The 23,555-nt window shown below is 38.8% G+C and overlaps 1 protein-coding gene across 1 annotated transcript in view; it reads right to left on the reverse strand.

The window, feature by feature from the left end:
• The window catches only part of LOC139732823 (NACHT domain- and WD repeat-containing protein 1-like), a 97,397-nt gene that overhangs the window by 37,605 nt on the left and 36,237 nt on the right, over positions 1 to 23,555 (reverse strand). The window lies entirely within an intron of this gene.

The following is a 23,555-nucleotide window of genomic DNA, read 5'->3' on the forward strand; positions in this document are numbered from 1 at the left end:
AACTAGTAGTCCATCTCCATCAAGTATTCATCGACACAAGTAATTGCCTTGCAGAATTGCGTGAGGCTGAGGCCATAAATCCTGTCCCCCGGAATGATGTCCACGAGGGGATGCAATGATGACAGATAACGACAGATAACCTTTGCACGAACAAACTATTTTTTTTTTTCACCCTCATCCTCCCTCTAAAAAAAAAAGATGAATCAGATACAGAAAGGAAATCATAAGACAGTATGGGCTATTCTACATTTACATATTAAAGGTCCGTACAGCAATAATAACCCTTACCTCCTACCCTCACGAGTGCATATACATATGTGTTTTCATCTGCTGTCTGAAAACAAGTTTGTCACCATGGCGATTGAGAGAGTTGCACAAATTAATTGCGCCAGTGTCCGCCAAATTGTGTGCGCATTGTGCTGATACGGACCTGTGCAAGTCTTTTATGGGCAGCACAATAGCACACAGCTATTTGATATCTAATGGTTGTGTACATTATATGTACCGTTATGTGTGTGCATATATATTTAAATGTGTGTATGTGTGTGGGTGTGTGTGTATGTGAGTCCATGTGTGGCCTTTATTTGCTAAGCAACCAATGCAACATTACATCATAGATGCTGGTGAATGAAGCAAAAAACAACAGCAAATGTTCTTTGCACTCATCCAACGATCCATGCAAAACTGGATCGGCATAAAGAAATTAATATGACACAACAACTCTTTTCCAAATCACTCCCAATTATTCTAATAGAAACACTTTCCGAAAGACCTTTTGAAAATCTGGAATTATTATTAATACTATCTGTTTCTGAACTTACTGTGTCAGTGATGTTGACATGGCAACAAATTTTTTGGCATTAAGACATTCCAGAATGACGAAATGTGCTTCTGCCTGAGTGTCTTAATACAAACTCATGTCTTTCATCCGTAAACCAACAATGACAAAATGTATCACTGTAATGTTTGTTTGTGCAAGTCACAGCAAGCTAGTAGAAAGAAAAAAGGAAAAGCCTATGTACTATATACATCTAAATCTCAAAAAAGACAAAAGAAATCAGTGAATGTGACACAAAAGATAGGGAAAACACAACACTGGACAACTGTTTGGAACATCAAATAAAAACACGAAAGTGATGTGTCTGGTTTAGCTGCACTAATTCTCACATGTTTACAATGCTCATAATTTTTGCTGCATTCTGCTTTCCTTGAATACAGAGAAAATCAATACTTTTCTGCTTGAATTCAGGATAAATCAGGTATACTATGATACTTCCACATTTTTGCACTAACATTGTACAAAATCAGGCAGGAAGAGAAAATCACCAACAATGATATGACCACACATTGTTAAATATTCTCATGAAAACAAAAATACTCTAAAATTTAAACATTTCAAACAATCTTGATATCATTCAACAAAACCTGATTTTTTTTAATATCATTGACTTTCCCTTTATGCAACTATTCTCAGTGAAAGATACAGTGTATATGTGACTTTATATTCAAATATAAAATGTTTATTCTAAAACACCAAAGACATCTGTAAAATGCTCATACTTCAACCATATGACTACTGCAAACTTACTTAACTCCTTCCTTTTTGCCTGAAATAAAATAGCATATATTGCATTAAAAGTGCTAATGCAAGAAGTTTGCAAGTTTGGACGTTATTCTTAAATGGAGAGATATGTACAAAAATAGAGGGACGTATATTTTGGCAATTTAGAAATAGAAAGTAGTAACTAATTTGCCTTTTCGTAGGCAAATTTTTTGCTGTTCTGGCACTTTTGGAAAGCAATGTTTATGAGCAACGAGTTCTCTCGAAAGAAACATTTTTCCTTGATCTTCGACAGATTGCACTGAAATATTCACTGATCAGCTGGTGCCTCTGCTTCCTTGCTTTAATTCACATAACTTCTTTCGTCTAGATAACTTTTATGAGGCTGTTTTCACACTGATCGAGAAACTTAATTGTGATATTGCATTATAATTACGAAGACAACCATGATAAGAATTATCGTCCCTACACATGACCGAGGAATTCTTCACAGATTCTGCAGTTTCAGATTCAAATTACACACTCATGGTACATGCGAAAAGAGCCTTACATACAAATGACAATCCTTCGAACCAAAATCGACGCAGTGACATCCTATGCTCTTGTGGCAGATGATCCTCTATCCTCAAACCATGCTTTTCTCACTTCTCAGATCATTTCCTGCTGGTTCCGACAGATATCTCTGCCATGTCGGTAGGTACCAGTGCATTTACCACAATCTTGAAAAATGCGGCTTTCCCATTCCGTAAACATTCACAGCCTAGTCTTTGGCACACGCAGTGAGGTAGGGAAAAAAAAAAGATGACACTTTGTTTTCCGGTCAAGTACCAGAAACTGGGTTTGAAAGTACATTGTATTCTACGTTCTAAATCACTACAATAAAAAAAGATATCTGGCGGCAAGTCGGGGAAGTAACAACAAAAGCAGGATCCTACGCGTGATGTAACTGCAAAGGGTATATCAGTTGACTGGAAGTGGCAGTATTTCTTCCTTCTTTCACAGAAAAGAGTAGTAAACAACCATTCACCCTTACATACAAACATAATTAAAGTTCATTAGCAAGTGACACAAAACAAATTTCTTGCCTGAAGTTAGTGCTAAATTCTCAAAACAGCCAACAAAGGGAATAATGGCGGATGCTCCACTGGAGGAGGCTGCAGGCCAAATTTGACATTTAATTCTGCGCACACAGTTTCAGAATTTGCCTTAGATTTGCTCAATAACCGCCATTAACGTGCCCTCATTCGCTGAGTCAGCTTGAAAAATTTGATTACCTCCAAAATACAATTAAGATGCCCTACATGTGCATTACATTTTGTCTGCCTACATACTCTCTATCTCTTTCTTGCTCTTAATTTCCCCTCCCCCTCTCCGTTTTTCAAAGCTATTTCTTGGAATAATGATCTCTGTAAATCCCACCATCACAGTCTTAAAGGGAAAGTTCATCCCGAGGTTATGTAGCTTTGTATGAAAACAGAAAAAATCAGAGAAGTATAGATCAGCAAAAAATGTGGAAAATATGTCTTGGACACATTTAAAAAGTTACCAAACATTACAAGTTTAGTGCAAAATCATTTCTGAGTGTCTTGGTGTTGAGCAAGTCTCTATTTGCTTTATACACAAAAATTCACAATTTTTATATTCCTCCAAGATTTTTTTTTTCAGACCCATTCTTGGTATAAAGCTACAGAACAATACATTTTTGTATGTCGTTCTTAGCACATACTATCCATCCTTGGACAAGTATTTGAGAAAAAAGAAATGAAAATCAGTGAAATTTTACATGTGAAACAAAAAGGAAAGGTGCTCAACAGCAGCATTAAAAGATTTACCAAAATCTCCTTTGCACTATGAAATTGTACAACATAGTTTTGCAGTATGTATCTAATTTTTCTCATTCATCTACTAATCTGCTTCTCTTACTTTTCTACTTCAAGATTCAAGATTCTCCATTGTCTGATAATACAGAAAATCACCCTCCACTGGCAGAAGAAAAAAAGTATCATACTGACAACAATATGCAAATGACTGATAAAGGTCACATAGACGATATTATACAAATATGTCTCTTTATATCGGACATCAATACAGAATGTTGTGATGAAAACCCTCACTAAGCTTAAATCTAATTCATGTATTTCATCTTTAAATGTCAACTTTGTCAACTTGCTCTCGTTGCCCCCCCCCCCCCATATGAAAAGAGGAAGTACACAAAAGGGAGAAGATGTGAAAGTAATAAAAGAAGTATCAAAGAAAAAGAACAAACTATTGAGAGTAGAGGAGGGGGGGGGTGGTGTGGGGGAAGAGCAGGAAGGGTCTGACTGTTAAAATGATCATATTGTATCAGGCAACACAATGCTAGGTTGGACTTCTGCTTAACTCATATCATATTTGATTTTGAAAGTCCCGCAGACTTTGCACATCTCGCACCCATCTGGTTCCTTCAGGGCTATGGGTTGATGTTGTCGAACATGGAGAGGGAGGGCGGTAGTCATGGCGACCACCTCCAAGGAATGACAATCTCCACCTTCATCTCGAGAGTCAACGCTGCCATATATCACCACTCAAGGGTGCTGTAAGATCCTCTTACACACACAGGTACATCAATGCATAAAGGTCCTAAGACCTTTGTTGTATGCCATCAGCTCTATGTATGCCATGGTCTGAAACCCCCTGTGCTCCACATTATTCTGAGACTGCAACGCATGAGCACTTTTTGAAAACATTGAGCACTTTTGGAAAACATTAACACTTTTAGAGCCATATTGCTTTTTACAGAGGTGTTTATGCTAGTATTGCTGTACAGCAAAGTCGTAGAGAAAATTGCAGGGCTTCGTTGTGACGTAAATATGTGTGAGGAATGGGATCGCGCATGACGTTTTCCACGCACTGTGGCATATTGTAATTTAGGATCTACTGGTTTGTATGTGGTTGTGCGTTTGAGCAAATTTCAAACTGCATGAGGAAATTGACTACGCAAGGAAGCCTTCTGAATTCTGGATGACGCACATCATTGACAAACATGGTACCAGCATTTCCAGAAAGTTTTGTCACTAATATGTAAACATTTCATTTCTATCATGATGTCTACTATGGTTCTGAATGTACAACATTTTTTTAAGGTCAACATTTTATAACTCATACAACTGCATGTCCGTCTAACAGTAGCCTTCTTCCTGATGATTTACATGTATGGTTGTAAGATTGTTACTGATGTTGTTTCAACTGAGCAATGCATAATCAATGAACGGGGCAGAACACTACTCAACAGGTGGAAATTGACACCATGGAAGGCTGTAGATGGAGTACACCAAAACAGGGATGAAAAAATAATGCTGGAATAATTACACCAACTTCCTCCACAACAACCAAACTTCAGTCATATATAAAAGGCACTAAGATTTGTCATTGAATGAGGTCCTTTAATCACCCACAGATGGGACAAACTGAGAACATCTTTTGCAACACCAGAGGAAATCTATATTAATGCATACATGTATGTTTCTCTTCAACCCCTTGGGTGCTTTGAGTGCTGATAGGCAAAAAAACCCTCATAGCATTGTACACACTGTCCAATGTGTCTGGCATGGAAAGGGTTAACAGCATGGCAGTATGCTAGGATGTTGAACTGCCTTGTCTGCAGTTTGATTGGTTCCTGTGATGTCCTTAAAATCCACAGCATTTGTGATACAAACAGATCAATTTTGTAATATCCACGCATGATTTACAAATCAGCAAGAGTGTGCAAGCAAAGCAAAACATACAGCCAAACGAAAAACAAAAAGGCTGATCAAGTCATATCATGACATATTCACATATCATAGTGTCATATCAAATGTGACCAAAATCCTGCAAAAACAAAAACAAAAACATGAACCGTAATCATCCTTGGAAAACACTCAATTCAGATCAAACTAGATATTAAAATACTGATTTTGATGAAAAATGGGGGGGGGGGGCAGGAGTGATCTTAATGAGGGAATTCAATTAATAAACTCAACATATGCTTTAGCATTTTATGGTGCAAGACCGCAAGACCATGATATTCGTCAGAACTCACTGCGCTACATTATATCGCCACACAAAACATTGTCAGATGAATATTACATATTAACAATACAAAATAAACAGCATGAAATTTTGTAGTAATTTAAACAAAATAATGCAAATCCTCATCTGCGGGGAAGAAGAAGAAGAAGAAAAAAAGCTACGATACTTACAATTATAAAGACGTGTCTTAACCTACTTTCTGTCCTACTGAGGGAGTTGATTTGAACAGCATGTTAGTCACAAGACATGCATTCTGCAAATGTTTGATGGGAACGTGCAGGAATTAATTTCGAAGATTGCGGGGAAGTATGACGAGGACAACAGCATGTTTTGCAGGAATTCTCCTTGAAATCTCCTTTGCGGATTCCCCACGGCAAAGGAGAAAAAAAGTCCAAGATATCCCCGCGGGAAATGACAACTAATAAGGGCAACACTTGAGGATCTGAGAAAATACTCCAAATTGCAGCATGCATCTCTCCTCCGTATCGCCCGCCTTGTGCTCGATATGAAGTTCACAGTGTCCCTGACATTCCTGGAGGATTTGTCGTTCTCTACTTATCTTCAGGCTAATATCGAGACTGTTATTTCTAATCAGAGCCTCGCATCAAAAACCATTAATCGTCCCAATTCCACATATATGCATCATTTATAGACACTGCCAGGCTTTTGATAGGCAGTTGCTTTTCTCAGGGAATTACTTTGCAGACAGAAGTGATTATGAAATAATACACCTCCTCTTCTGGAAAGGATCTTGCAAGTTGACAGCACTGAAAATTCCTATGATGGTTGTAAATAAAGCCAAGCTATCGACAGCACATGGAGACACGATCTTGCCACAGATTAATTTACATTGCATGAACAGCGTCTTAGGTAAGTAGGGCTGAGAAAAAAAAAATAGTATGCTTCTGATTTCTATCCAGCATTTCCTGAGGGAATTAGTCCTTGGTTGACTGATGACAGAGCATCAATACAATGGAGATGAAAAAAAAAGAAAAGAAAAGAAGCCCAAGAACCGAACGTGACTTGAATTTGAGGTCACGGCATGAAAAAACCTTGCCCTTACCGAGTATTTCAGCAATGACAACTCTTATAATACTTCTCAAGTTTAAACCACCACTGTGCTTATATAAATGTGCCAAATCTGATCAGGATTTGGTTGGACTGTTCTCACAAAGAGGCAGGCTAATCCAAATAGGTAAATTGCCCGGGGGTAGCATGACAGATGGAGCACAAAATCTGTAAAAGCAACTTGACTTATAACAAGGCCTTTGTAGAGAGAGACGGATGAATACAGCTACATTTCTTTTCCACATTACCGCAAACATTTCAAAAGCATTTCTAAAGCATTTGAAAAACAAATTGCTCTATGGAAATCATGTCTGTTGTTGTTTTTTTAATCACTTTGCAGGCATACAGTGTACCACTAGTCTGCTTGGCCAATTCTAGTGAATATGGAGATAAACGCAGCACTGCAGCATATTCATAACTTAAAATTAGGGGCGAAACATATAGATACGTATTTGCCCTGTATATATTTCCCTTCCTTCCTTCCTTCTTTTTGTTTTTTGTTTTTGAATGACAGTTTTGCTGCAACTTCTGTCCACTTGAAATGATTCAATTACAAATTGCACTGTTTTCTCCGGCTCCATCTGAGATGCCATGCCGGAATTGTGTCAAGGAGGCGCATGTATGCAAAATAGCAGCATTGGAAATGTCAAATTGATACCCACAGGAGAGACACTTTTTTTCAATTGGCACGTCCACAATACAGGCATGAGACAGAGAAAAGTTGAAAAAAGAGGAGAAGAGTTTGCGAGGGAGCGAAGCGACCAAGCTGCGAGGGAGCGTAGCGACCGAGCGGGGGGAGGGTGTGGGAGGGGGGTGTCCCCCCTCCGACGGTGAGGACTTTTTGAAATTCAAGGTACGAAAAAACTCATTTTAATGCATTTTACAACTGAAATTTACTATTGTTATGAGGTACATTTTACAGAGAAACATTGTGATAATTGAACTCATAAATGACACTTGCAAAATCTAAAGGAAGGAATAGTATGCTTAACTGTTGAATACCTAGGACCTACTCAAATGTGAGGCCATAATAAATCACAGTAATGTACACCCAGGTGACGTCTTGCTGGATTCAGTTCATACGGGTACAAAAAAAAATCACAGCTTAGCATTGCCATTGTTGGCTGTCTTTACCTCAGTCCATTAACAGTTTACAGTGCGCAGACCAGGCAAAGTATTGCTGATCTTGTACTTGGTCCATGTAGTCTAGTAGAGAATCATATACCATGGTATGTAAGAGAGCTGAAAATAAATCATACATGCAGCTCAGCACTGTTGACCGTCTCTACGTCCATGCAACAGCTAACTTAGACTGCCTATAATACCTTACAGGAGGTACAAAAATTTGTAGACCCGGTTAAGTCCATAAACATTTTCTCGTTGAAGAAAGAAATATTCTCACCGGTCCACAAAATCACGATGACAAATGTAACGTTAGGTCACGCCAACGTAATCAGCGGGATACAAAAGCAGCGCATCGCGTTGACCGAAAGATCGGTCTGTATCTGGGGAATGTTCCGCGGAGACTGCGTCTGGCTTCACGGATCCCTACGGAGGTCTACGCATCGCGTAGACAGAAAGATCCGTCTGTCTGGAGGACTCTTTTATATTTTGCCATAACGCTGTCCTCCGTATACGGAGATCCGTGAAGCCAGACGCAGTCTCCGCGGAACATTCCCCGCCCGACGGACAGATACAGACCGATCTTTCGGTCAACGCATCGCGCTGAATGCTGCGGCAGCATGCATGCCGAAGCTCCTTGATAGTAATGATACACGTAATACGCAGTTACAGCCTCACGTGTGCCCGTGCATCATATCACACCACACTGCAAGCTACACTAGTATAGTAGCTACAAGTTGATCGACACGCACGTTTCACATCAATTTAACGCATGAAACATGCAACATCGCACAGCTGCCCGCTGACAAAATGCACTCATCACCATTCACACACGGCGAGATATGGTGGCTGCAAAAAAAAAAAAAAAAAAAAAGAAAAAGAGGAAAATCACGGAAATTTTCCCGACTGTGTATTTTCTAACCAGAATTTCAAAATCCGCGGAAATCCGCGGATCCGCGGAGAAATCTCATGCCTGACAATATGACTGTGTCCGCGTCGTAACTGTCCGGATGCGTGTAATTCATCTCTCGGTTTATCAAAGCGAGCCTCACAAGGGTGCGTGTCGTTACGACACACATCCTTCTATGCTCAACGACTGCCTCATTTAATTCATCTGATTGTCATTTGCAGTTAAATCAGTGTGTGTATGTGTGTGTGTGTGTGTGTGTGTGTGTGTGAGTGTGCCATCACTTTTACTGTATCCATTATTGTCATTTAAATACTTTCTTCATGAATACTAAAGCCACTGTTTACTATTGGGAGCAGTGATTAAAAAAATGTTCAAGTTATCACATTTGATGCACATGTTTAGTTCAGTTGAATTACTAAACAACCTACCATATAAAACTTTGTAATAAAACCACTAATACAAGTGTATAGGGAGATATCACTAATTTTCAAAAAACAAAAACAACAAAAAACATTACTATAGATGGTTTATTCTAAAAAAATGTTTAATAAAACTATTGTTTGCATTTTGTACATTTAACAATAACTCCGCCCCAAACTCACATTTTTGAAATATTTTGAAGCGCTTAAGCTGGTTTTTTTTTTAATCTGCAAATGGTACAGAGTGGCTTTAAAGTATTATTGTCATTGACTGTACAATAAATATTAACGGATTTGTAACACTGTCCTCAATTATCATTACAGTATGTGATGTGCAATATTCTAGATCAAATGTGAGGGGAAAAATGTAAATACTTCATTACTAGACATTAAACAGACAAACAAACAAGTACACAAAAAATCAGCCCCTACACAATTCATCTACCTAAGATATGAACATGGCATATCATCATACATGAATGTATTTTTGTTATCCTTATAGTACACCAAACTCTTCTCTCTCTCTCAATATGTTTTGTGTTGATTGTCTCTTAAAGATTTCATACCAGCTTATAAAAACAGAATTATGTTGTCATTTGAATGTACTTGATGTTTCCCTTCATTTTACATTGTTGCCCGTTTGGTTTCTGCATTTTTACTGCTTTGCTGCACGACCCAGCATTACACAATATTAGGTGTCATAACCTGTTAGCTCTTTGAAGTGTAGCAAAGAAAAAATAGGCAAGACAAAATGAGTTACCCTGGTAATTAGCAAAAGTGCATATCACAGATACCAACTCAGTTGGCATGGTTCATTTTGGAAACGGCGCTCACATTGCGGCATTCTCAACAGCACCCGTCACCCCGCATCACAAGCTCATTTGTTTTCCCAGTGATCGGCGGATTATTAACCCTTTGAAGATGGAATTGAGTACATCATTGTAAATCCCCAGGGACCCAGTCCGAAGTACACAATTAGAATGGATCCCCGAAGGGTTAAAGCAGTGCAGCCATGCAAAAACCAAAAAAAAAAAAAAAAAAAATGAATAAATGCAAAAATAATAATAATAATATATGAATAAGATAAGTAAATACAGGGATGCCAGTGGCAAATTGCTCTTGGGCCGGAAATTTTTTTTGTGTGAACGAAATTGATGTGCGCAAAGCGCACATCACGAGCGCGAAGTCCCTTCGGCCGGGGTCCAGGGCCCGCTCAAGGGCCCTGGAAGCTCTGGGGTTCTTAGATGCTCTCTGGTGCAATCTGAGCATTTCTGAGGGCTCTTCTTCCCTCAAATCTAATCCAGAGAAATGAATTTGTAGCAAAAATAAAGAAGCCCTAGCGCCGTAAACTCCGTAGTTTTGCTTCGTTCAGCTGACTCGATCGACTCACCATACTCTCTCAGCGCTGTAGCTATAGCGAGAGCGCAGCATGATCCATGCACTGCACATATAGATCTAGTACATCGCCTAGAAACACCATACGTTGTTCGATCGCGATCGCACGTGCTGGTATAACGCTTTCCAGACAACAATGTGGTCGTATTCTAGAAAAAAAAAGGAATTTGTAGCAAAAATAAAGAAGTCCTAGTGCCGTAAAATCCGTAGTTTTGCTTCGTTCAGCTGACTCAACCGACTCACCACACCGTCTCAGCGCTGTAGCTATAGCGAGAGCGCAGTATGATTCATGCACCGCGACCGCACATAGTACATCGCATAGAAACACCACACACTGTTCGATCGCTATCATCGCACGTGTTGCATGTCCCAGCTAGCAGCAGCAACATCGCGCTAGTTTTGCATGACAGTCGTTTTGTGATATTCTCATGCCCAAGTATATGCGAAACATACTACGGAAATCGTGAAAGTGAATGTCCCGTAAGTTTAGATGATCATATTTTTTCGCTTTTCTTTCTTTCTTTCTTTGTTTCTTTCTCGTGTTTTCCGGCTTTCCCACACAGACGGAAATAATATCACGAAGCCGGAAATTGGACACCAAAATATGAAAAAGCCGGAATTCCGGCTATTGCCGGAAAACTGGCATCCCTGTAAATAGAAATATAAGGGCTGTAGCTCTGAGAAGTCTGCACTCCATTAAGTGCTCTGATGTCAAACTTTCAAGAGCCAAAAATACAAGCACAGAATGATTTTCCTGTATGTCTGTGCACACGACATGATTGATCATCAGCTTTTTCAAAATCTGGGATGTAGCATGACTGGATTCAGTGGCATTCTATTAAACTTCACAATATTTGGCCATCACCCTTAAACAACAGACAACAAACAAACATATCTGAAGCACAAGATAATACAAAATGGTAATCACAATGTCAGGCAATTGATGACTAAAGATAGAGTGGAGGTTCTAAATTTGAAGACGGTCTGGAAGACTTCTGCATGTGTAGATTTTTTTTCCCCTCACTTTCTCATGCTGTAAATCTTACTATGAGATGGTGGGACAATCGTGACAGGTCTCTAGGTTTCGTGTGATACACCTGACGACGCAATTCTCCCTATCGCATGTATAGCTGATATCAAGCAAGATATCGCCTCGCGATACCGATAAAAAAAAACAACCAAATTGCTGAACTTTGCTGACTCAGCTGTGTGATGGTAGAATATATGAAAAAGCACCTACAGCATGACAAAAGGTTTTGATACTTCTGTTGTAATCATCAAGAGATCTACAAACATTTATAACCATCATAACATGCTTCTTTTTTATTGTGTTTTACTTCTCGAATGGTTTATTTGAACACAGCTGTCTAAGAGATTATCGAATATGGGGTCTTTTGTAGATTTTCACTAATTTGAAGGTATTAGCATTAAATCATTTTAAATCCTAATCATTTATAGTTCCGTGTTTTACAGTTGATGAGAGTCTAGAAGCACTTTTTAGAGTCATGCAACTCGGATTATGTAAACTGGAAACATTCTTAAAATGTGCCTTTAAATGACAGGATTGGAGACAATGTTAACAGTGTCAAGAGGTCTTCTGGCACATAAAACCAATGGCATCAGTACAGTGCTCACCACTTAATCGGGAAGGGTCGGAGACAAGTTTTTCTCCCGTTTAAGCAGTGCTCCCGCTTAAATGGTGGCCGGTACTGGCCCATGCAAAGCACACAACATGAAGCCCAGTATGTGGGCATTACACTAAACCATTCACAGTTATCAAACCCACCAATAACCATAGCAATAAAAATTAGTACACGCGCGCTATGACATGACACAATACGGCAATAAGAAAAGACACAGTTTTAGTCTTATGATTTTGGCAAATGCGTCATCGGAACAAACCTTCATTCATTTGATCCACAAAATAATCCTCTTTTAGAGTTCAAGATACATACCAAGTCACGGTGCCTACCCTATTAATGCAGAGAAAGAGGCAGCTATGCCAACTTCCACATACTGTTTACCATGTCAACAACATGCACATTGCAACAACACTGATTGTGACAACTGTACAAACACATTTTTCTCATATCCATGCCCCCTGTTATATACTGTCACACACAAACTCACACGATGCATGCATGTATACTGTGCACGAACAGGCAGAGTATGGGCTGCACCTGGGGAAGGTGACTCTCCGTATCGCACTGAAGGGGTGGTACAGTGTAAACGGTGCATGAGTAGAACCTGACAATGCACGATAAGGTGACACTCGACAAGATCTCCTCTGCGCTATATGTCTCACTGTCTAATGGCAAATGTTTAGACTGCAGTCAGCATGATGTATCGGGAGCTGGTTACAAAATAACACTTCTGGTATTAGGATATGAAATCCCTGGATTTTTTTCTAAGGATTTACATCATATTTAGATATTAATACACAGACAAATGAAAGTGTTTCAGCCAGATTTGTCCTGATAAAGTGGTTCATGCTTCTGATTAAGTGGTGGAAATAACCCATGAAAAATCTGTTACATCAAGTTTTGTTGCACTTAAGCGGGTTCCCGCTAAAGCGGTTCCCGATTAATTGGTTAGCACTGTATAACTGGCAAAATTATATACAAATGTAATCAAGCCTGCCACACTTCCTGCCTACCTCTTATCTGTACAATGTAATTGCTCCTACCCTGGAACATGGCTATCAGGTTACCAATTCACTTCGACCTTGAATTTCATTAAGTATAGTGTTTATACTTTAAACAATGTTCAATAGAAAGTGTCTAGACATAAGAGTCCTGACAAGTGCCCTCAAATGACATTAAAGGGTTCATCTAAACTAAATCAACAGATAAATCATTTTTAAAGTTTGATGAGACAACACGCAGTTATACATTAATGATAACACAATCAATCAGTATCATTTAAAAGGCACACAAACTATATAACAATGCTTTCCGGCTTAAACTATCTGTCACTGACTGAAGACCATCAAGATAAGACTGATGAGAGAAAAAGCTCTGACAGAAACATGTAACGATTGATATGGCTTCTCTTTATGTGCTCATAGAAATGCACTGAAAATAAGGAACTAGAGAGAAAAAGTACACTATACCCAGATTAAAGCCACATCTTACAAATGTGCATCATTCACATTGTATCCAAGTATCCCTGAAAGAGAAAAATCTGAAAACGAGTATGAAATGATTGATAACATCTTCTTTTTGATATCAGGAGAAACAGAGCACCATATAAGTGGATTAAGTCCCTAAAAAAAAAAAACAGCTTTGAAGAGTCTGCTTGGTCCTTTCAAACATTCTTACTTCAAGATGGATGTTCTAAAATTCTCATAAAAGAAAAGACCCTCCACAGTCAACAGCCCAGACACCTTTTTCGGATTCCCTGCTGCATAGCCATACACGTAATCTCATCAAACGTTTCTGGGAGAGCTTAGGGAAAAACCCATCAGAAATATGCATATATATTGTCTTCACTGACCTGAACGCAAGGGGTAATATCAATTTTCTCATAAACTAGTTATCTAATGATCAGGAGTACAAGCAAACTGTTCAAATAGAAAGTACTACCACCAAAAAAAACAAAACAAAACAAAACAAAAAACGATGAGAAAGGGAAAATACCACAGGGAAATGATGTGTAATGCCTGGGTTGCAATGTGTGACTTTTTGTGCATCTGTTCCCTGGCCCAGCATAAGTTACCGCACAAATGGTGGAATAATACACACAAGTGTTTCTGGTTATTGCAATGTATGTACTGTCAAACATGATATTTTAGTGGCATGAAATTTCTGCAAATTGGAGCGGCCTTTTTCATGGAATGAAATTATCATGAAGTGCCTCTGGCATTCAATGCATGTGGTGTAGACAAGAGCCTTCGCATGCATTTTAATTTTGCGAATCTTGGCTCTCACGAAATTCGCAAAATTAAAATGCATGCGAACATTCCTCGTTTTACAGTATACGCTGCAAACATTCATGCATACACAACACACACATACACACAAGCACAATTTCTTATTTGTATTCTCTAATAAATTCTATTTACATGAAATCTAAATTACATTCACAACATACACACCCATCTGTATACCATTTATGCACAAACACAGCAAACATGCACAGGATTACAAATTTAAGCTTGTTCAAATGAGAGGGTTAGGCAGACTTTATGGTCTTACGTACGAGACCACAGGTTTCAAGTCAACATCTACTTTGACAATATTAGTATAAAGCGTAGTACCGGTAATTGACATTCATGTGCTTACCAAAGTGTATGATTTACGATTATAGTACCTTCACTTTCAGCGCAAACTGTACATACACGTAACACAAACCAACTACGAAACTACTTTGCAACATCAGAGTGCACCATTAGATGGTTCAGATTTGAGAAACTTAGACTCATAACTAAAGCTGGAAATTTCCGAAGAGCAAACCAATGACATTTGACAGTCCAGGGCTTACAGCAAACAAAGAAATTTCAAAAAGAAAATTTAAACCAAGAAACAAATACCAATCTCCAGCTGCTCACACCAAGAGATAGACTGTATAGATCAAAAATTTGAGGCAAATAAACTTTGAGGAAAATTTAGAAACTTGCAAATTAAGATACTTTAATATTGGGCACTTGCCACACAACAATGCAAGGAGATCATACAGAATAGTCAGGCTAACATTTGCTGTCGCTGATTGCAAAGATTTTTTTCCCTTCTTTGCTCTTAGTACCACATAACTTCACACAAAATGCTGCGATGAGCAATATACAATGTATATGCCCCACCCCAAGCCCATCGTCATACCGTAGATCGTAGATCACAGTCATGCATCAAAGCACGTTTAATTACTCATGAAATGCCAAGACAGAGTGTTTCACTACATGAATCAGTGCCACTTAATGAAAACAGGGGCCCCTCTTCTGACTACTGAAGTAAGTAGGTGACCCTGGGCAACGGAGTGATACATGAAGCTCATAAATTTTCATCCAGCAATTCTCTTTAAAACAACAACAGCAAAAACAAAGAGTGATACAATTAAAAAAAAACCAAAAAACAGAGAAGCGCACCTGACAAAGTATGGTAAAAAAAAAAGATAGAGAGTAATGGCTGACATTAACCTATTCAGGCCCATCATGTCAGAATGTCACTGATATTGTGAGAGAGCAGTTGCACACAGAAGTGACAGGGTTAATCCTTAATACAGTTGAAAGAAATATGGGCCTCAGGTACAGTAATTCATTCCTCAGCAAAGAAAGAGATTAGGGGACTTATGCAACAACTGGTAAATACAGCTGACCAAGATTATGATATCACAGACAGACAGACAGACAGACAGATAAAAGTCTTTCAATACCAACATAGAAAAGCATCGACATACATGTAAAAGCCTGGGGTATGATTGCAAGTCTGAAACGGGGAGGGGGGGGGGGGATGAGAAGAAGCAGCTGTACAGATGGGGCTCCTTCGAGATATGCTATCGCTATAGCCAAAAGCTACACAGCTGAATGTAATGGTGTGACTGTGTGTGTGTGCTGCAGGCAGGATGCCCAAAGGATCACGGCCAACAGGTGAGGAGGAGGAGGAGGAGGGGAAAAAAAAACAACAACAAAAGGATCAACCACAACAGAACATATTGCATGCTGGTGCCCTAATATAAAAAGGGGCCACACACCCCAGAAATGTCACCATTCCCCAAAGTCTCGCCCACTCTGATCAGAGTTGAGCTGAGGTGCAAGAAGCTAGATGGAGTGCATCTTTCGCTAAATGACGTCACAGTGCCTCTATAGCCTCCACAGCACACTGTTCTCGTCTCATCCTACATGCTCTATCTCTCCCTCTCTTTTCTTCCCGTCTCTGTCACTTTTGTGTCTATCTCTCCAGAGCTGTCTCCCTCCCCCCCCCCAGCTCTTTTTTTATATTTGCATAACTTCTACTGTGACGTCATGAAACTCGTCCGAGCTCATGTAAGAAATTACAGCAAGACTATAGCAGTGCATTCGGTAACACACTGTTGATTGCTAAAAATACTCCTCCATCGAAAGTATGCATGATACTGCTCATATGCCATATCAGTTTTCAAGCATTAAATCTTGTAAATCGGGACATGGAAAGCATTTATTCAAGTGATGAAGTTCAATTCAATTCAATTCAATTCAAATGAAATTTTACTTCCAATAACATATGTTTGTTGTTTTTAAGGAAGAACCATAGTGAAGAAATACGATATGAATATTAGCCCTCTTCTAGAAGCAAACTACATTTTTCTACAATTCATCTTTATAAAGAATGTTACGAAGGTGCTTGGAATTTGCCTGTTGTTTTCAAATGCCTAAATCTCCTGCATGCCCTCATGCATCTTAAATGAGTCTACTACATTCTTAAATCTGCACTTTCTCTGGTGGCTTGCCCCATTATCGTTAATATGGTAAAACTGTATAAAATCATATGGGAAAATCGTATGCTATTGGAAAGAATAGAGTCCATATACAATCTGAAGATACCAAAAGCAGGATGTCAATAATCAACAATTGTATTAGGCTCTTTCAGTGACCACTCAGATGAGAGTTAACTGTGAAACATAAAACCTGAATCCTCCTTATAATCATTTATAGACTAGGGCCCCATTTTATCAAAAGATATAATCGATTATAAATTTCCCTACCACACATACAGGCTGCCATAGACTTTTAATGGAAATCAACTATGTGATCAATTATAAGTCTTCATAAAACAGGGCCCAGATCTCTCAAAATTTGTCTTCCTTCTATCATTGTGTAAAGAAAATATCTGTCTGCAAATACACCAAGCAAAGCAAACAGGGTGTACTAGATAGAACCCAGACAGTATCCAGTTTTTACATCTGAATTCTACTTTGTCCCTTCTTAAAATGATTAAACAATTCTTCTATTAAAAAGTGATTGCTAATTGCGTCTAGGATAGTTGTGATATGACACAGTTCATAAAGACATGCAGCATACAGTATGCAGCACACCCATTGCATGCAACCAAGATAAATCACTATGTACAAAGGGTCTATACACCACTCCACGCACTGCCCGCTCTGTATAAAAAAACAGCACCGGGACAACGCTGAGAAGAAATGCATGAATACAAGAAACATTGCATTATGAAGATTCGCCGAGCCGTTAGGGCACATCTCGCGACATTCGCCTGTCCAAATTCGTTCCGTCCTCCTTCTCTATTCCCCCCTCTCCTCTCCCACTCTCCCTCTCTCTCTCCGTGAAAGCTCGCGGGTGTAACCGAAGCAGTCGGTAGTATTCATTATTCAATGAGAGACGCAGAAATGAACGCCGACAATGCCCGCATCCCGGCCTCTCTTTCCAGTGGTGCCTTCGGCAAATCTCATTTACATGTTTCCAAAGCAGGCACGGCTCACGTTACCCCTCCCGTCAACAGACCATGTAATTTTGTCGCCAAATTTCCAAAATTGCATATTCTCCTCCTCCCTCTTGCATAGCCGGTCATAATCAGTCCCTTGTCATCACTGGCCGGTTTTCAAACATGGGACATATGATTTTTTTTTTTTTTTGTAACCCGGGGTACCGAATAGAAATGTGCCATTTCGTTGAATTATAATGTACATATTTTTTGTTAGTGCTGCACCCTGGGTTATCAAAGAATGGGTAAAAGTAATTTTTAGTGCTCTACGGAAGAAAATTTTGTTGCGACAATGAGCTTAACAGTGCAACAGCATCATAACATCAGCGCTCATCACACACATTACACCAGCAGCACGTTTACGGAAGACTTACAATAAGTAATCATGGGATGAGTTCATGGAACAAAATGATCTTATTCTGAAACACTAATCAAATTGTATTAACATGTTTTAGAAAAATGTTGAAGTGCCATTATTAATTGTTATCCTTATCATCATCATTAATTTGTTACTGCACTTTTATCATGAAAATCAAATTCATATTATTATCACCACCATCCCCATCAATGGTAGTGGTAGAAGTATTAGTTTTCATACAAACTTTATTGGCATTATCTTTATTATCTTCTTATCGTTATCATGCATTATCATTACTACTATCACAGCTGTGTATACAACTCGATTAATCTTCCTGTTTACAACATTATCATTATGACAACCTATACAACGCATCATTTCCGGTCATAATTCTTTCCATCTATTCTGCTGCTTTTTTTTTTTTTTTTTTTTCATTTGCAAAATCTGAAAGTGCAGTTCCGGCCACTTGAAGCACGAAATGCCATGAAGTAACCCAAGGATGACACTTGTCAGATGGTTGGATGGATTTGCGTCAAATGCTGAATTAAACATCTCACTAGTCCTTGTCATAAGCACTGCAGATAATGATACTGCGCTAAATTCAATTTCCAAACGACCATAGAGACAATCGTGCACTGATAAAACCCTGCAGCATTTATTTATCAGTCCTATAAAGCAAAGTATTTTACCACATTTCTCACTGGCAATTTAACTGAAATCTATTTCGGCTTCGATTGGGAATGAATTTGCTTGCTTCCTGCATGGCACACAACACCACTTGCCATTGAGGAAATAATAGAAATCGCAGCAAGTGCTCAATATCCCAACGGAGGTCAGGCCTAATGAATACGGATGATGGTTTTATCAGCTCCCCTTTAAAATGCATTACACGCTGGACTGCAGGTGGCGCACATGCGTGCAGCTTCAATTCTTTTTTTTTTTTTACACAACATGTGATAACATCATCACTAATGGATGGGACTGATGAGAGTCAGCGCGCCACCGTAAAATGGCCCATGACATGTCTGATAACATCATTATGAGTACATGGGACTGATGAAATAAATATTGGGGACTGGGAAGAGAAGAGCGGAGTTCACTGGCAGGCAATGAAATGTCACAAGAGGCTTGGTGATGAGCGTCCGCTTGCCTGTGTCACTCCGTTCATCAGACAATCAGAATAAATTCCCCATGGGGAAACAAATAATTAGGTGGAGTCCAGCTTAGTTAACCCTAACTGATATTAGCCTTAAATGTGCCGAGCATTGTCCAGGGAAAGATCGCGAAATGGACTCTATGCAGACAGAATTTACTAAACCATCAAGCACACCCAACCCAACTTTCTATCTTTTGCCAACCAATAGCATAGATGATGATGATGGAAAAAAATATTGTACTGTTCAAACGCATTACAAAACCATTCTGACATGCCTTTGGCGCATGCAAGAAAAAGTGTCAATTCAGACCGATAAGTCAAAAACAATTTGTATTAAATTGTAATCAGAGCTACAGTGCATAATTTGTCATACACAATAGACACTATCACAGTTTTGTAACATTCAGTGACAAATTAGTAGATCACCGGTAATGTCAACATACCAGAGCTACCAAGTCTCACAAATTCTGAGTGAGACTCAAGCATTTAGGGGCCATCTCACGATCTCACGCATGGCACCTATTTTTCTCGCGCATCAGGCGAAGTCTGCAACTTGGGCCTATAATAATGAGCATAGCTCAAAAGATTAAAGTGACAGTTGCAAACGAAGGTATATTTCCCTTTTGTCTTTCAAAATAGTAAAAAATAGTCACCTAAGTATGCATCTGATCGCACCATTAAGAGCTAAAAATTGAAAAAGCTCCCTACCGTGGGAGGCCAAGGGGGGGGGGGGAACCCCTCCCACACCCTCGCTCACGCCCACATTCGCATGCCGAGATGCCGAGTCATGAAAATCTCACTCATACAATTTTTGTGAACTTGGCATCCCTGAACCACCACAAGGCTAAAACCATCAGATTACTTTCCAAACTTTTCTGCAGCTGCTCACAACCAGGAGGAAGAATTGAAGCTGATACACAATAATCTGCAGACAACCATACTAAATGACATTCCACAAATACTTAAATGCTGTATATGCCACATATTTCATGGTGTTTTTGTTTGTGTGAATTGCATGCATGGACTATATTTTGTGAAAGTAACATAATATTGCCTCCAGTAACAGAAATGCAATGTATGGTATCTCCAAGATGGGAAACTGCTATAGAGTTCTTTTCTTCCACAGGGCTGATATGCTATTCCATCTCTGTGGTTTTTGATTGTGAATTCCAACACTCGCAAAATTGTTTTACAAGTCTGTAGTTGCATTCTCCATGGTATACATGCATGTACAGTATTGACTTTATATTGCATATAATATCTAAGATGACTTTTAGTTCCTAGGGTAAAATGTCACATCATTTGATTGGATCTGTGAGGTTAAAGGTGTATTTGCAGATACAAATGTAAACCTTGCATCGTGCAGCATAGGGAATAGGCCTGAGTTTTCAGAGCAAATTATATCATTAGATATACATGTATTAAAAAAACAAATCAATAGATGAATGGATGAATATATGATTGAAAGAATGGACAAATAAATGAGTTGATAATACAGCAAAGCAGCTGATAATATGATTAACTAAAGAATAAATAGATACCATAAATAACAAACTCATAGATACAGAACATCTATATTTCACAAACTACCAAAAAAAAATCCAACAACAAAATCCAAATGACACAATCGAAGACGTTTCTCATTGCTCACTCCCAAACCTGCAGATGGTTTTGAACGGAATGCACTGCACGCCACCAAATTACGAGCATTCTTTGGATAGAAATTGAAAGGGCTTTTAGGAGGATTTGCGCACCCACTCAAATGTTGGTGCGGGCATACGGGATGAAAATTTAGAGCTCTCTGGCGGCTAGTCCTCAAAGCGTCGTAAAACTTGTTGCGAGAGCCTCGGCCCACACACGATTGGACGGCGAGGTGATTTGGCATGAACGACAATAAATGTCAGCTCTCTTGATAAAAATCAATCCACCATCACATTCATTGTTTGTAAACATTCCCCCTGGGTAATGAACGTCGCCAAATGGATCAATCAAACAGCATGCCATCACCTATTGATCCTGCTTTCTATCAAACCAAAACGACGAGAACACTCAAGTACACAATACATAAAGCAGCAAATCGCTGTAACCTCCATGAATCCTTGCCAATAAGAGAATACTGCAAATCCTGTGAGTATTGTACATCCTTTCTTGGTAAAATAGAAGCACTGCGTGTCACCAAACTACACTCCTTTCAGTTTTGCCACATTGCAATAGGGTTGTGTGTGGATACTTAATCATAAAACCAGAGGAATTAAGGAATTAAAATTGTATTGATGCCATAAAATCGTTTTGTAAATCACTTCTTCTGACTGAGTTTACATACAGTACATTCATACATAGATACATACATCTGTATGCATATACAGATGTATATCTATCACTATCATTATATATGCCTACATACAATGTACATGTAGACCTACATATATGCTTATCCATACTAGAAATCAGTTAAAAAGTCAGCTCTTAGGAGAACTTATTTACGCTCAGTAGCTCTGGGAATGTCCAATTTTCATTCCACTTCATCTTATCATTTCAAAGACGTTCAATCTTACCATGTCTACATAATGACTATACACGTATATCTTTATCAATGTCCATTTCTTGTTTCATAAATGTTTCATAAACAGGCATACATACACAGTTTCCAAAATCAAATGCAGTGACATTTTGAGCATTAGGCTAACAAGTCCATGGATCTCTCGATTCCTCATAGCAAAATCAGCAGCTGTTGTTGCTGGGAGACATCTGGCTGCAAATCGTACAGACTTGGCGGGTTAGCTCGTCCCTTCAATAGTGATGATGTCCTGAATGTTTGAATCGGGGAGCTCCTCGACAAATTGGCAACATGCTGCTACATTAGCCTGCCAGTCGCTTAATTCATGGCAACGGGACGACATTGCAGCACAAGCCTTCTTCCCCTTCCACCCCCCCCCCCCCCATGCCGATCTACCCCGCAGGGGACAGACTGATCAAGGCAAGAATTATTACCTTCCCTGAATACGGTGATCAGTCACTCCTGTTTTTTCTCCTTGCCCTTGGTCACCTTCAAATGCATTTCTCTCTTCATCTTTCTCTCTCTCTCTATTCTACTGCCCATATTTTTCAAAGTTCGTCACTCTATCTGCCACTTCATCTCTGCTTAGTGTCAGGATTTGTCTTGGGTGTTTGTTTAGGGCTAGCAGTTAGGTTTTTATTCTTAGCTCGTCCTGTAATTGAGTTTTGAAATTCTGCTTTTTACGGACAACAGCACATCAATTATGCAATTTGTATCATCATGTGGGGGTGCATTATACAAGCACTACTTTTTTTTAACATCATTACTTCCTATTTCTAGCATTTTCATAGTACTGTTTTGCAAATTTAAACATTTTGTCTTCTGTACATATAATGTTAATATATGCACTTATTTCTGTAGACATAATATTTATGTTCCAATTGGAAATGAAAAAAAAATGAATTAATGAATGCATGTAAAAAACACACAGTATTTATTCCTACCCATATATATCACTCTCTTTCTATTCATATCCTTTCCTCTCTTTCTCTCTCCCTTTCTTTCTATTATGTTTCTGTCCATATGTTCCAAAGTCTGTGAGTCTGTCTGTCCTTTTTATCTGTGTTCATAATCCTAACTGAATATATATACATGTATATATTATGTACTCTTTCTCTCTCCATTTCTTTATATATATTGTTTCTGTCCATATGTTCCAAAGTCTGTCAGTCCATATGTCCTTTCTATCTGTGTTTATAAGCCCAAGTGAATATATATACATGTATATATTATGTACATTATTAACATTTACACAACTGCATGCCACAGAAGAATTAAACCACACACATGATCATGTGATGTTGCTCTCATTCTAACAGTAAGCAAAGAAGATCATTACATAGCATTATACCAGCATGATTAATTCCTGCTCATTATCACTAACAAACAAAAGAGCAAAGTGCATGTACGTAGCTTGTATTATTATACAAACAATGATTTTGCATAAGAATATTGGAACTGCACTATCTACTCCTGATGTGAAACTGTTGAAATCCTGAAGGGAAAATAACTCTTTTCTCTTGTAATAGTGTGCAAAAATGTGTGAA

This window comes from Diadema antillarum, unplaced genomic scaffold (genome assembly GCF_040938485.1).
Source record: "Diadema antillarum isolate AM-2024a unplaced genomic scaffold, OU_Dant_1.0 seq00000451_RagTag, whole genome shotgun sequence".
Lineage (NCBI taxonomy): Eukaryota > Metazoa > Echinodermata > Echinoidea > Diadematoida > Diadematidae > Diadema > Diadema antillarum.